The sequence below is a fragment of the Macrobrachium rosenbergii genome, chromosome 4 (genome assembly GCF_040412425.1).
Source record: "Macrobrachium rosenbergii isolate ZJJX-2024 chromosome 4, ASM4041242v1, whole genome shotgun sequence".
NCBI lineage: Eukaryota > Metazoa > Arthropoda > Malacostraca > Decapoda > Palaemonidae > Macrobrachium > Macrobrachium rosenbergii.
In genome coordinates this window covers 84,572,259-84,585,005 of record NC_089744.1, presented here as the reverse complement: position 1 = coordinate 84,585,005, position 12,747 = coordinate 84,572,259, and the positions used below count along the sequence as shown (strand labels likewise).

The following is a 12,747-nucleotide window of genomic DNA, read 5'->3' as shown; positions in this document are numbered from 1 at the left end:
TGAAAAGGACTTTACAAAGATGTTAACAATTATGTGAAAAGGTGCAATACTTGCAACAGTTACAAAGGGAAAACAGATAAGGAAGAGCCTTTAAGAAAATATCCCAATCCAAAAACTCCATTTGAAAGAGTAGCCATAGATGTCTTGGCTAACCTTCACACCACGAACAACGGGAATAGAAATGTACTAGTGTGTATTGAGGCACTCGCTAGATATACAGAACTGATACCAAAACAGGTAAAGGAGCCAAAGAATGTGCAGATGCTGTCTTCGGTAAAATATTTTGTAGATATTCTGCCCCACAACTAATATCTGATAATAGCACAGAGTTCAATACCTCACTTGTTCAAGAAATTTGTGATGCATTCAAAGTTGAAAAGTACAATACAGCCGTACCATTCAGCTAGTAATGTCTTACTAGAAAGGAATAACAGAAAAGTTCTGGGCGCATTAAGGCATACAGTAGGACAGGATCCTGAATGGGATGTCAATTTACCTTTAGTGCAATTGTCATTAAATGCTAGATATCATAGTAGTATGCAAGCAACACCCATAAAAGCTTTAATGGGATATGAACCAACGCTACCATATGCATGGCTGGATTAGCCAATACAGCCTAATTACTCTGAAGACATTATGAAGATAAGGATTAGTAATTTCAAGGTAATCCATAAACAATTACATAAGAACCTGGAAGAAGCCCAGAAGATCATGGTAGATAAATATCAAGAAGGACAAAGCCAGTAGATTATAACATTGGAGACAAAGTATATATAAGGAAAAAAGTAAGAAGTGGTATCAACTATAAATTAGCCATCAAATTCACAGGACCATTCAGAATCACAGAAGTTAAGGAGACAAAAGTGAAAGTGGAAAAAAATTAACAAATTAGTGCCTTCCACTCATGCTCAATCATTAGAAGAATCAAGATTTTGTGTAAATAAAGACAAGGTTAAAAGGACTAAAGAAGTTAAGGAAACAGAACTAACTGAAAATATAGAAGTTCCCAAAGAGAAAAAAAAACTAGATATCTAAGGAACAGAAAAATCACATTTCAGTAAAAGCTTCTATGATTGACAGATTTGTTCCCATTATTCCTATATATTATTATTATTATTATATTATTATTATTATTATTATTATTATTATTATTATTATTATTATTTCAGTAGAGGAAACCTATTCACGTGGAACAAGCACACAATTAGGAAGTCTGTTTAAGGAACTAACAACAATAGACAAAACATTAGAACAAAACCAAAGCTATGCAATCCCGAGACAGGAACATTGTTAGGAAATGAAATCAAAGATACACTCCAAGAAATAGAAGAATTGTATGTGCCAGAACAAACAAGAGCCAAGAGAGGATTACCTATAGCTGCTATTATTTCAGGAGGCTTATCAGTCATTTTTGGAATTTCCAACCAAATTCAACAAATATCTCTTCAAGGAGAATCTCCCCAATATAAGAACAAATGAAGAACATGAACATGGAAATGCAAGACATCAAAGCAAATATAAGAAGTACACAGCAACTGAAGAACAAAGAAAAAATGTTAAGACAGATATTAAGTGATTTTATGAAGGAAACAAAAAATTGCTTCCAAACCATGAACTTAATTTTTACTGTAATAACCCGAAAAATGGAGGTAAAAAAAGCAGCAGACGGATTACAGGATTTTGTAAATAGTTTAGTGAATGCTTCTCAAGGAAAAGTCTCTGCAAACCTGTTACCATTGAAAGACTTGTAAGAAATAATTACTAACGCCACAATTAACTATAATAAATACCCCATATTCCCCATCGAACTAACACACTTACTTACTTTATCCATTTCTTAGAGCTGCTTTAACTAACGAAGGCTTACTTATTACTATTCCAGTAAATAAGAAAAAGATCTATAAGTATTACTATTTTAGCCCGCTCTCTACTTGTGTTGCCAATCATACTTTAGTATTGGATACTGATCATACAGAACTCCTTATGCAGAAAGACACTCATATTACACAATTTTTGATGCAAGTCATTTAACTATAATGCACAAGCCTAAAACACCATGTTTATACACTCTAATACGTAATCAGGATATCCACTCATGTCAGTTTCAGGAGGCGCAAATTCAAGAAACTAAAATCACTAACCTGCAAGATTTCATTTAAGTCTTCACCCCAAAGGAGAAGCCCTTTCGAATTAAATGTGAGGATGTTACATACTCAAATGAATGCAACATGAAGATACACCGTGGATGCGAAATCACAAGTACTGACGTCTTCATCCCAGAGACGAATATAAAAAAAGAAAAACATCGATTCAAGTCACTGAGCAAAACCTTCAACATCCCAAGATTGTATATCCAGACAGTAGAAGAAAAGAAGAAAGTCGTCCAATTCAACATTATCAAGAACTATATCACTTTCTTTTTTACCCTGCTTTTAGATCCAACATATATACATATATGTGTATATACATATATAGATATATGATATATACATATATATATATATATATATATATATATATATATATATATATATATATATATATATATATAACATATACATATATATATATATATATATATATATATATATATATATATATATATATATACATACATGTGTGTATGTGTGTGTGAGTGTGAACACTGACACCTTGCTTCTTGAATTTCTGCTGTAGGCTACATTGCTGCAATTGGAACAGTATATGAACATATCTAAGATTACTTTAGCTTTAGTACACAAGAGTACATATATATATATATATAGATTATATATATATATATATATATATATATATATATATATATATATATATATATATATATATATATATATATATATATATATATATATATATATGTGTGTGTGTGTGTGTGTGTGTGTGTGTGTGTGTGTTTAATACAAGATATCTCCATATGTGAAAATGTTATGACTGATGTCACAGTATCAAGTAGTGCTGTCTGATTGTTTAGCATCATCCTATCTTTGAAACAATTGTTGAATAATGAGTTGTGGTCAAGTAACTGCAATATAAATTGGATAATCACTTGATTAAGAATAATGCAGAATGACCCAATAACATTTCATTATATTAAGCATCTTAGAAATCATATTATATGTATATATATATATATATATATATATATATATATATATATATATATATATATATATATATATATATATATATATACACACTATACATATTCATATATATATGTGTGTGTATAACTGAATCACGAAGATGTGGAACCTGATGAACGTATAAATAAAGGCAAATGCCATGAAGGAAAAGTGAAACAATGAAGTGATTGCTAGGCCTTTCGACACATGGTCCTTTACTAGCAGACAGATGATGTACAGAGATCCCTGAGGATGGGGATTATAAAGGAACAGATGCACCTGGAATCCAACACAGTTGAAGAATTAGCGGATCTTCCAAAACAAAGGTAAATATTTGCGAGGTTTTACAAACGATTAGGCCTAATCCCCCCAGGTTGGTGGGAGCGGGCACACATCAAGGTAAGGAAAAACTATTTTGGGGAGAGGGAAAGGATAGAAAAGGAACATTTGGTAGGCAAGAAAATAATTACAGTCCCGGAAAACAACTCTATTACACCCATCAACAGGAAGCTAGATAATTTCAAATTGATAGGCAGCTACAAAAACACCATTAGGAATAAAATAGTTAGAAACAAAAAGTCGGTGGAGGGGGAAGAGATTAGAAGGGGGGTATATGTGGCAGCATGTCTAGACTGTGAAGATGGGTGCTATGGCGAAACTGGCAAATCATGTAAAGAACGAAGCAAACAACACCTGTAGAACATAAGGCATTATAATCAGAGGTCGGCAGTTGCCAAACACTGTTGGGAAAATGACCAAAAAATAGACTGGGAAAATATGAGTTTTCTGTACAGGAACACCAACAAAATGGCCAGACTGGTTGTAGAGAATGCCTTCATAACATGCACTAACAACACAAAGGCAGGGAACACCAGAAACGGCTTTGAAGACAACATATCTAGAAAAATCTTACACTCCACATTAGCAAGGAAAAGAAGGAAAAACGCAAGAGGACGCATGGAAAACGAACACCTGGAAGAAGAAGCGGGCAGAGAAAGGCCAAGGTCACGAGAGGGTGGGGGTCATACAGGAGGAGCTAGGCGATTATAGGATTAAAAGTACCCAGCACACAGATATAAATACACACGTGCTGGACTACAGATATCTTGATAATGTCACTGTCCAAGAAACTGAATAAATACTCCATTGATAATGTTTGGACTTAGTAATTTGTCCAAGAAATATATATAATATTTCCTGAATAAATACTCCATTAGATACCATATATAGTTTACATACATACATAATACACACACACACACACACACATCCTTTTAGTAATATATATATATATATATATATACATACATATACACACATATATATATATACATATACATATACATATACATATACATATAAGGTAAAAGTTTTCTGGCCGACGTTTCGAGGCTTGCTTTCCATTCGCATTTTCAAGGCTGAAACAATGTAGAGTACAATAGTTTAAATTTACGCTTAAAACACATTCATGTATATTATACTGAAAACATTAAAGCACAGAAAATTATTAATAAGGAAATGAAAAAACAGATTCAACACAGAATTACACACTAGAACCCACCCGACCAGTGGAAGTGTGGAGACTGAAAGAAACCATTTTAAAAACAATGACAGAAAGTCTGTAAAACACTAAATTAGGCCTCAATGCACAAGGAGGCTGTTGCGGGTTTGCATAAAAGCACATGGAGGACTTAGTTTTAGAACATTCCAGCTTAAGAAGTCACTCAGAAATATGCAAAACCTACATAAAATATACAGACTTCAAGGTTCTTGGAAGAGTAAACAATGAAACTGACTTGACCATTTTAGAATAGAACAGAATGTACAATTTAGGACGAAGACAAAGCACTGGGACCTATGAGGTCATTCAGTGCTCAAAGGAAAATTGAAAGCAAAAGGTTACGAAGGTGTAACAGGAGGAAAACTTCACAGTTGCATTAAAAAATTTTTTTAGGGAGGGTGGAAAGTAAGATGAAAGAAAGAATATGAATGGAGGTACAATAAAAGGAATGAAAGAGGTTGCAGCTAGGGGCCGAAGGGATGCTGCAATGTTTACAGCGCTCCGCGCATGAGGTGCACTGACGGCACTAACTCCCTACGGGGGACTTGACCATTTTAGAATGTTTTAATAAAAAAAAAAACAGTCAGTCCCAACCCTAAGCAACCAGCCACCATCTACACAGTTGTTTGTTGCCTAATTTGTTGTTTTCCAGACTTCTGCCATTTTTTTAAATGTTTTCTTTCAGTCTCCACACATCCACTGCTCAGAAGGTTCTTGTGTGTCATTCATTGTTGAATCTAAGTTTTGTTTTAATTTTAATAATTTTATTAATTTTCCATGCTTCAGTGTTTTCAATATAATATATATGAATGTTTTAAGTGTAAAGTTAAACCTTTATGGTGTTTATAATTGTTTTGGCCTTGAAAATGCGAATATAGGTCGCGAAACGTCGGCCAATTAACTGTTTTACATATAAGATGTCTTTCTCTTCACTTCACCTTGTGCTATTAAGCAACGGCTCTTTCTCTTTGACGTGTGTGTGTGTGTGTATAAGCATATGTATATGTATATATATATATGGTATATATATATATATGTATATATATATATAGTATATACACACACATATATGTATATATGTGTGTGTCTAATTGTAATAAACAATTGCCCTGATAACTTCTTGATTTCTTTACACTTTTTGGATATGCTGGTCACCACAAAGCCTAAGATCCAAAAGAAAGAATACAAAGAACTTCTGATGTCTAAAGCAGGATTCGAACCCACATCCATAGTATCAGAATGAGGCCAGCAAATACATAAATATCTAGTAAAAGGTTATCAGTAGATTTTATATATATATCTACATATATATGTATATATAGGAATGCCCATGCTGCCACCCAGACCACTAGCAAGAGAATGAGACCCGCCAACTGATAGAAATTCAGCACCCCAATGATGTAATGTTTGAGATCCAAAAATCCACAAGCAGTAATAAAAACCCTGTGTGTCAATTTGTAATCCTGTCCTGAAGAGGCTGCCGAGAGGTTGGGAAACGGTCCTTCAACTAGAAAAAGTAAGTGGAAAGAATATTAAATAATGCCATTAACCACAATAGAAATTGCAAGAGAGAAAATGTCCCAATATATATATATATATATATATATATATATATATATATATATATATATATATATATATATATATATATATATATACACATGTTCTTCCTTGAACCTTGCTCATTTCAGTTAAAATACACGACAGCATTCATACATTATACTGTATATAATGTATGAATGCAGTCGCATATTTTAACTGAAATGAGCAAGGTTCAAGGAAGAACAAAAACTCCTGCGAGATCACATATGAGTTTCTTTAAGCGAAAATCGTCCAGTGCTCAGTTACGGATCTTCTACCTACCCCAGATCAGTAGCTCCTCAACCCCTCTAACATTCAGCACCTTTTAAAGGGTACTGTGACCCCGAGGTTATCACTTAATCACCTTGCTATATACCACTTGAGCAATTAATTGTATCTCTTCCCTCATCACCTCTCTCCACATCCGCATTTCACTTCATACACTTCAGAGTTGACTTTCGCAATCACCTATCAAAATCATCATCTCCAGAGATCTTGCGACTTTCTTTGCATTAAGTGATTTGCATCTCTCATTCCACCACATATTTTGCAGGGGAATGTTGTAGTCACTGATTTCATGAAATCGCTGATATTTTCGGTTAGTTTATATAATTACTTTTTCACTTTGGGGCTTCATGTATCCCTGGAAATCCTAGAGATTTCATGAAATCCCTAGAGCACTGAAACTTTTAAACTAATCTACTGATAACGACCAGTGAAACAGTGAACCATAGTTTACGTTTAATGGACCAGGATGTAAGTTGCATGCTGAGGTAGAGGGAGCGGAAAAGGGATGGGAAAACAGTCAGCCCAGTGTTAGCCTGCTTGCTGTCAACAAGTTTTCAACTAGGCCTAGTGCAGAAGTAAAATTCACTCAGGAGCTGTTCAAATGGTATAAAGTCAGTCAGAATTATCTTATTCCCGAGGCACAATACTATTATATCAGCAGCTGCTCTCCATAAAAAGAGCAAGAATGCTTTCTAATTACTGTCCCTGATATGATGCCTTCCTGTGTGATGACCTTTGAAAACTGTTTAAAAAAAAGGAGCAGCCCTGTTGAACCCCTACTATACTGGTGACAACTAAAGATAAGCTCTGTGTCATAAAACACCGTCGTTTGAAGCTACTCTTTTATTCCATCGCTATTCGTAGCTTCATTTTTTATTATTACCGTTCGTGATCTCGTGACGCGTGAAGTCTGTGTTAGAGATGTTTGTCTAAGTCTGCACGCGAAGACAAAACGCGTAAAATGCGGAAAAGGCAGTGAGTATATCTTACGGCCTGATTGAACACGCACACAGAAAATACGCCTTTGCCTTTCAAGACAACGACCGTACTGGCTGATATCAGCATCATTTAAATAGATTCACCCTTTATTTCTTCACAGTCAATTTTACCATCTATTGGCCTGAAGACCACACAGTATGATGATGATTATCATTATTATTATATTCAGAAAATGAACCCTATTCATATGGCGCAAGCCCACGGGGGCCATTGACTTGAAATTCAAGCTTCCAAAGAACATGGTGTTCATTCGAAAGAAGTAACAGAAGGTAAAGGGAAATACAGAAAGGGGAGATAAGTTATTAGAAAAACAGATAAATTAACAAATAAATAAATAAAAATGTAAATAAATTATTAGAATATAAGGAGAACTGTATTAGGATAGTAATGCATTGCATCTTCGCTAAATATAAAGTATAAAGTTCGTTTCATTTTCCAATAGCAGCTTCCAAAAGGTCAGTACAGTACTAGCATAATTATACATAGTGAAGTTCTTGATACCGGAAAGAAAACCCCAATGAAGTGATTTCATCTCGTCTTTGAGAAAGTCACAGCCGTTTGATCCGTGGATAGATTATGACTGACCCTCAGAAGTCAATCCCAAATTGCAGAGAATACAAAACGACACGTGTTCTATTTGATGATTAAATCTGTTCCTTAATATCTATCTCTGTATCTATATCTGTCTATATACTGTATATCCAAACATACATATGTACATATATATATGTATATATATACATATATATTATACATATATATATATATATATATATATATATATATATATATATATATATATATATGGAAATTTTGTCTCATAACCATGGACATTTTTTTATACTGGGAAATATTAAGTGACAAATTTCCTTTAATATGAAATTCAAATATACCTCAGGAATAATGTACACCGGTGGAATCTAAACTGCTACCAGAGAGGTTCTAGTTAACATCGAAACTGCTGTACATATGCCTGTCAAATCAGGTTTTTGTACTTACAATCGACATACGACCAACTCCACTTTGATAACTGATTGGTATGTTAGTAACACGTGGCTAATTATGAATTTTTGTCATTCACTATAGCGCGCCCGCGCACACACACATGTGTTTTTCTTTAGGGTCTCTCTCTTTGTGTGTGTGTGTGTATGTATATATATATATATATATATATATATATATATATATATATATATATATATATATATATATATATATATATTATATTATTTTTATAATTATACACACACACACATATATATATATATATATATATATATATACATATATATACACATTATGTGTACACACACACACAAACACACACACCCACAGACCCTAAAGAAAAACACAATGTTACGGTGGAGGGAATTAGCCTATTTCAACTTTAGTACCACATCATTGCATCTGTCAGGCACACGTATTCATGACCTGATCCAGACTTCTATCCTTCAAGGCACTGATATTCAATTTACAGAAGCAAGCACATACGAAAGAAATCAAGATGCTAACGGCTCTTTATAGGTGAGGTATTGCATTTTGATGATAACCCGCCCTTATGGCAAAGGCCTAATTGGTGAAGGGATGACCTAGCCTCGTGACGGCTTTTGTTAATGTCAGTTTTAAAGATGTCACAAAAATATGAGGATACATGAAGTTCACACCGATATAATTTAATTAGTATTTGTTGACCGCCGAATGTCGTTAAGGCAAGAAATGCTAGTCCTATGTCCTCATAGGTCTAAAATATCCATTTTACTCTCGTATTCAGGCGGCCTGTATTTACTCGTATCTCCCTTTTTTCGTCGATAAGGCAGCAGTAGCCTTCATACTGTCATCTACTGTCTGTGCTGTTAGATTCTAACTTGACTAGAGCATTGGCCTAGAATATAATTCTCCGATCAGTTCGCTCACAAATGACGTGAACCGGCCGGCAGCCACCTTCATCTTGAACTGGAAATAAACGTTGTCCTCAACGTTTATACTTAGCAAGTGGAATATTTCTCTACTGGCCATGGAATAACCACCATTCCAAGATAACAGAGCCTCACTTACCTTTGTAGTAGGACGGCTTTGGAAGGAGGGAATATCGTAGCCTGTTGGCAAGGAAATCTGAGACTGGATGAGGTCGGGGGACGGGCAAGAGACGGTTGCACCTCGGGAGAATCACGCACTAACACTCGCCAACAACGAGGCAGTGAGGCGACTGCTAGGCAGCACTGAAGCGCGCTAACGCTAAGAGCTGGTTCTGCTCGTCCCTTGAAGGGATGGCGCCTACCACTACCTATTACTCGTAGACTTGGCAGAAGCGCAAGTTTCCCTCCTCCTCGAGTGTTGCAAAATATCGGTGATATCCCCTTTCTTTAGGGAATTCTTAGCTTTGAGTGTTCAAAATAAAACACTCACCGGCTCATATAAATTGTACGATCGAGGTATCCTAGAAACAAGAGGGTGCAGGGTTATTTGGCAACGCTGCCTCCAGCCTGTCATCCGCATTGGTCTGATTATTCAGTCTGGTCCTCACCCACGCCCACTTTACGCTACTCCAGTCCCTTTACCCCAACCACGCCCACTTGTGATGCCGGCTATTATGTCATGCATGGAAAGATGACTAAATGCCCAAGATTTTTTAAGAAGTCTTGTGCGTGCCATCCATCTTATTACATTATCTTGAATTTCCATCATGTTTCCTGTATGTTCAAGGAACTGGTTAAGATGCTAGTAGGAGTTTGACTTTATTCATGCACCAAGATCAAGCGTTCGCTCTTCCGGAATCATCCAATCTTCATTTTAATTACACACAAATATCTTATCTTCATATGACAGCAAGCTATATACTTCAGTATTGCTTTGAGTTAACGTTTGTTTGGATAACTGTGACACTATAAGGTAAATCTCGAAAGTTGGTTCTAGAATCAGAAAGAAATAAAAAAAGTTTCAAGTAAAACTGAGTTGTGAACGAACCTCCGTCCTGTGAGTTTACAAGAATGTAGAATTCTCTAGTTTTATATATATATATATATATATATATATATATATATATATATATATATATATATATATATATATATAGTTAGTAAGCAACTTCTACTGGACAGTCTTATAAATTATATGAATAATGTTAATGCCAGAGCATGTTTCCTGTGAAAGGAAGTATGTTAAAAAGATGGCGAGTCAAACTGAAGTAAAAAAAAAATTATTTTAAAAATGATATATAATTATGTAAAGAGTCATTGAAGATTTTTTACACCACTGACACTACAGTCTGCATTGCCTAAAATATTATGGCATGGGTGCCCGTGGTACAAGCAGAAGATTCCAATCTGCTAATTTAACGGAAACTATGATGCAACCTTGAAAGGCCTGATCTGGTAACGTGACTTCAGGCGAGCTATTCGACGCTAGTCACCCTATTGATCTTTTGAGATGGGCCATTTGGCAGCTCTCTCTCTCTCTCTCTCTCTCTCTCTCTCTCTCTCTCTCTCTCTCTCTCTCTCTCTCTCCGTATGGCCATGGACACTACAAAAAGAGAGTTCCATATGAATGTAGCTTTCCGTTTCTTTCGGCATTTGCCAGACTATGCACAGATATCATGACCCGAAAGTTTTGATGGAACTTCTCTGAATTCTCTCCCGACTGGGTTTTCTGTCGGTCTTCCCGACAAGGGAACATCGTGACTGGGCGACATTTTTATGATACCCAGGGTTACACTATCTCTCTCTCGCACGAAATTAATGATTTTACGTCCTGTTCGTACTCCCGGGTGAAAAGTAATTACGGAAGGAGAGAGGAGTCATCATGCTGACGAGAAATTAATTGCCTCACGTGAACATCACATACCACGTGGCTCAGAGAAATTCCATGCGAGAAAGCGTAAGGTGGTTTCTCTCTTTCTCTCATGTATTGTTTCGTCATTTACACGACTTTCATTGGTTTTAACAGAAAATTCGGTGTAGAAATTACTAAATGAGAAATATTTTGAAACAAAATGTCAGTAGTCCCACTCCATTCTTCACACTCCTAATTGCTGTGCTGACATACTCACTGCGCAGGCGTGGCCGAGAGTTCTGTGGGTGGGGATAAGTAGGAATTACTTCTTTTAAAGTTTTATTCGCGACAGGTTCTCAACTTTTCGGGAACTATTTTTGTGTGCATTTAGTATTTTCATTATAATCATTAACAGTACAGATTATTCAGACTTTGTCATTGATATCAGACATTTAGTTACAAAACATGAACTGTAATTTTCTGTTTGCTGTAGCATGTTATGTATCAGTTACATTTCTTGACAGTTTGGATTTTCACAAGTCTAGTTCCGAGTCTAGTCCTCATCAATCTACGTTCTTACGTTGCCCTGTTTCATTAACGTTCCCTGCTGTATCGCCAAACTCAAAACTTACCTAATATCATCATCGACTGCAAGAATTAATTCTTGTGAGCGCTGGCATATGGCCAAATTAATCTACACTAACTGACTATATGATGGTCTACCTTGGAAACTTATTTTCCCTTCCCAACAAAAATAGACGAATGAATAAGTGAATATACTAGATTGAATATTTAACTTATGTAGGTAAATGAACTAGAATAAAAGTAAGCATGCTAGCAAAATAAACAAGGTAGACATGTAGGCCCATGGCCTGTAGGGAGAGTTGCTTATTTCTGAACGGAGAGAATGTCTTTATTGGTTGAGAACAAATAACTAAAAACTATCACAGATTTGTTAATACTAAAAAGAAACTGGAAATTATTCTAGTAAGATTTTATACATTGAAAAAATCTTTTTATCGATTATCAAACAAGAATTTTTTTTATGAAACCATTGGATTCGCAAGTTAATAATTTTCAAGGTTAAAACGTAGGAAAATGACTGTCTTTTAAGGCCACATACACGCAGAGGTTCTCGCATACGATATCGGTAGCCTATCGCAAGTAAATCGGTGTGTGTATGGGGTCATCACACTGCCAAAAGTGGGCGGAGTCTCGTGATAGTGCGATCTCGCCGGTAACCTGACATTGCTAGGTTCGGGCTCCCGATTTTACACCCGATATTGAAGATCGCTATGCGTATGGGCTCATCGTGCGATATCCTCAGTTGGTTAGCAACCCTTGCTACGTTAACATCTCAGGATAACAACATACGCTGATCGAGAATTTTGGGCGGATTTCATCCAACTTTATCAAGCCTTGTCTTTG

At 35.5% G+C, this 12,747-nt stretch overlaps 1 protein-coding gene across 1 annotated transcript in view; it reads right to left on the bottom strand.

Annotated features, from left to right (window-relative positions):
* Nucleotides 1-10,039, bottom strand: part of LOC136836322 (crustacean calcium-binding protein 23-like) — a 137,499-nt gene extending 127,460 nt beyond the window's left edge. Inside the window, exon 1 of the mRNA XM_067100476.1 lies at nt 9,607-10,039. The gene's annotated coding sequence lies outside the window, so the exon portion shown is untranslated. The remainder of the gene's footprint in view (nt 1-9,606) is intronic.
* Between the last annotated feature and the right edge of the window lie 2,708 nt (nt 10,040-12,747).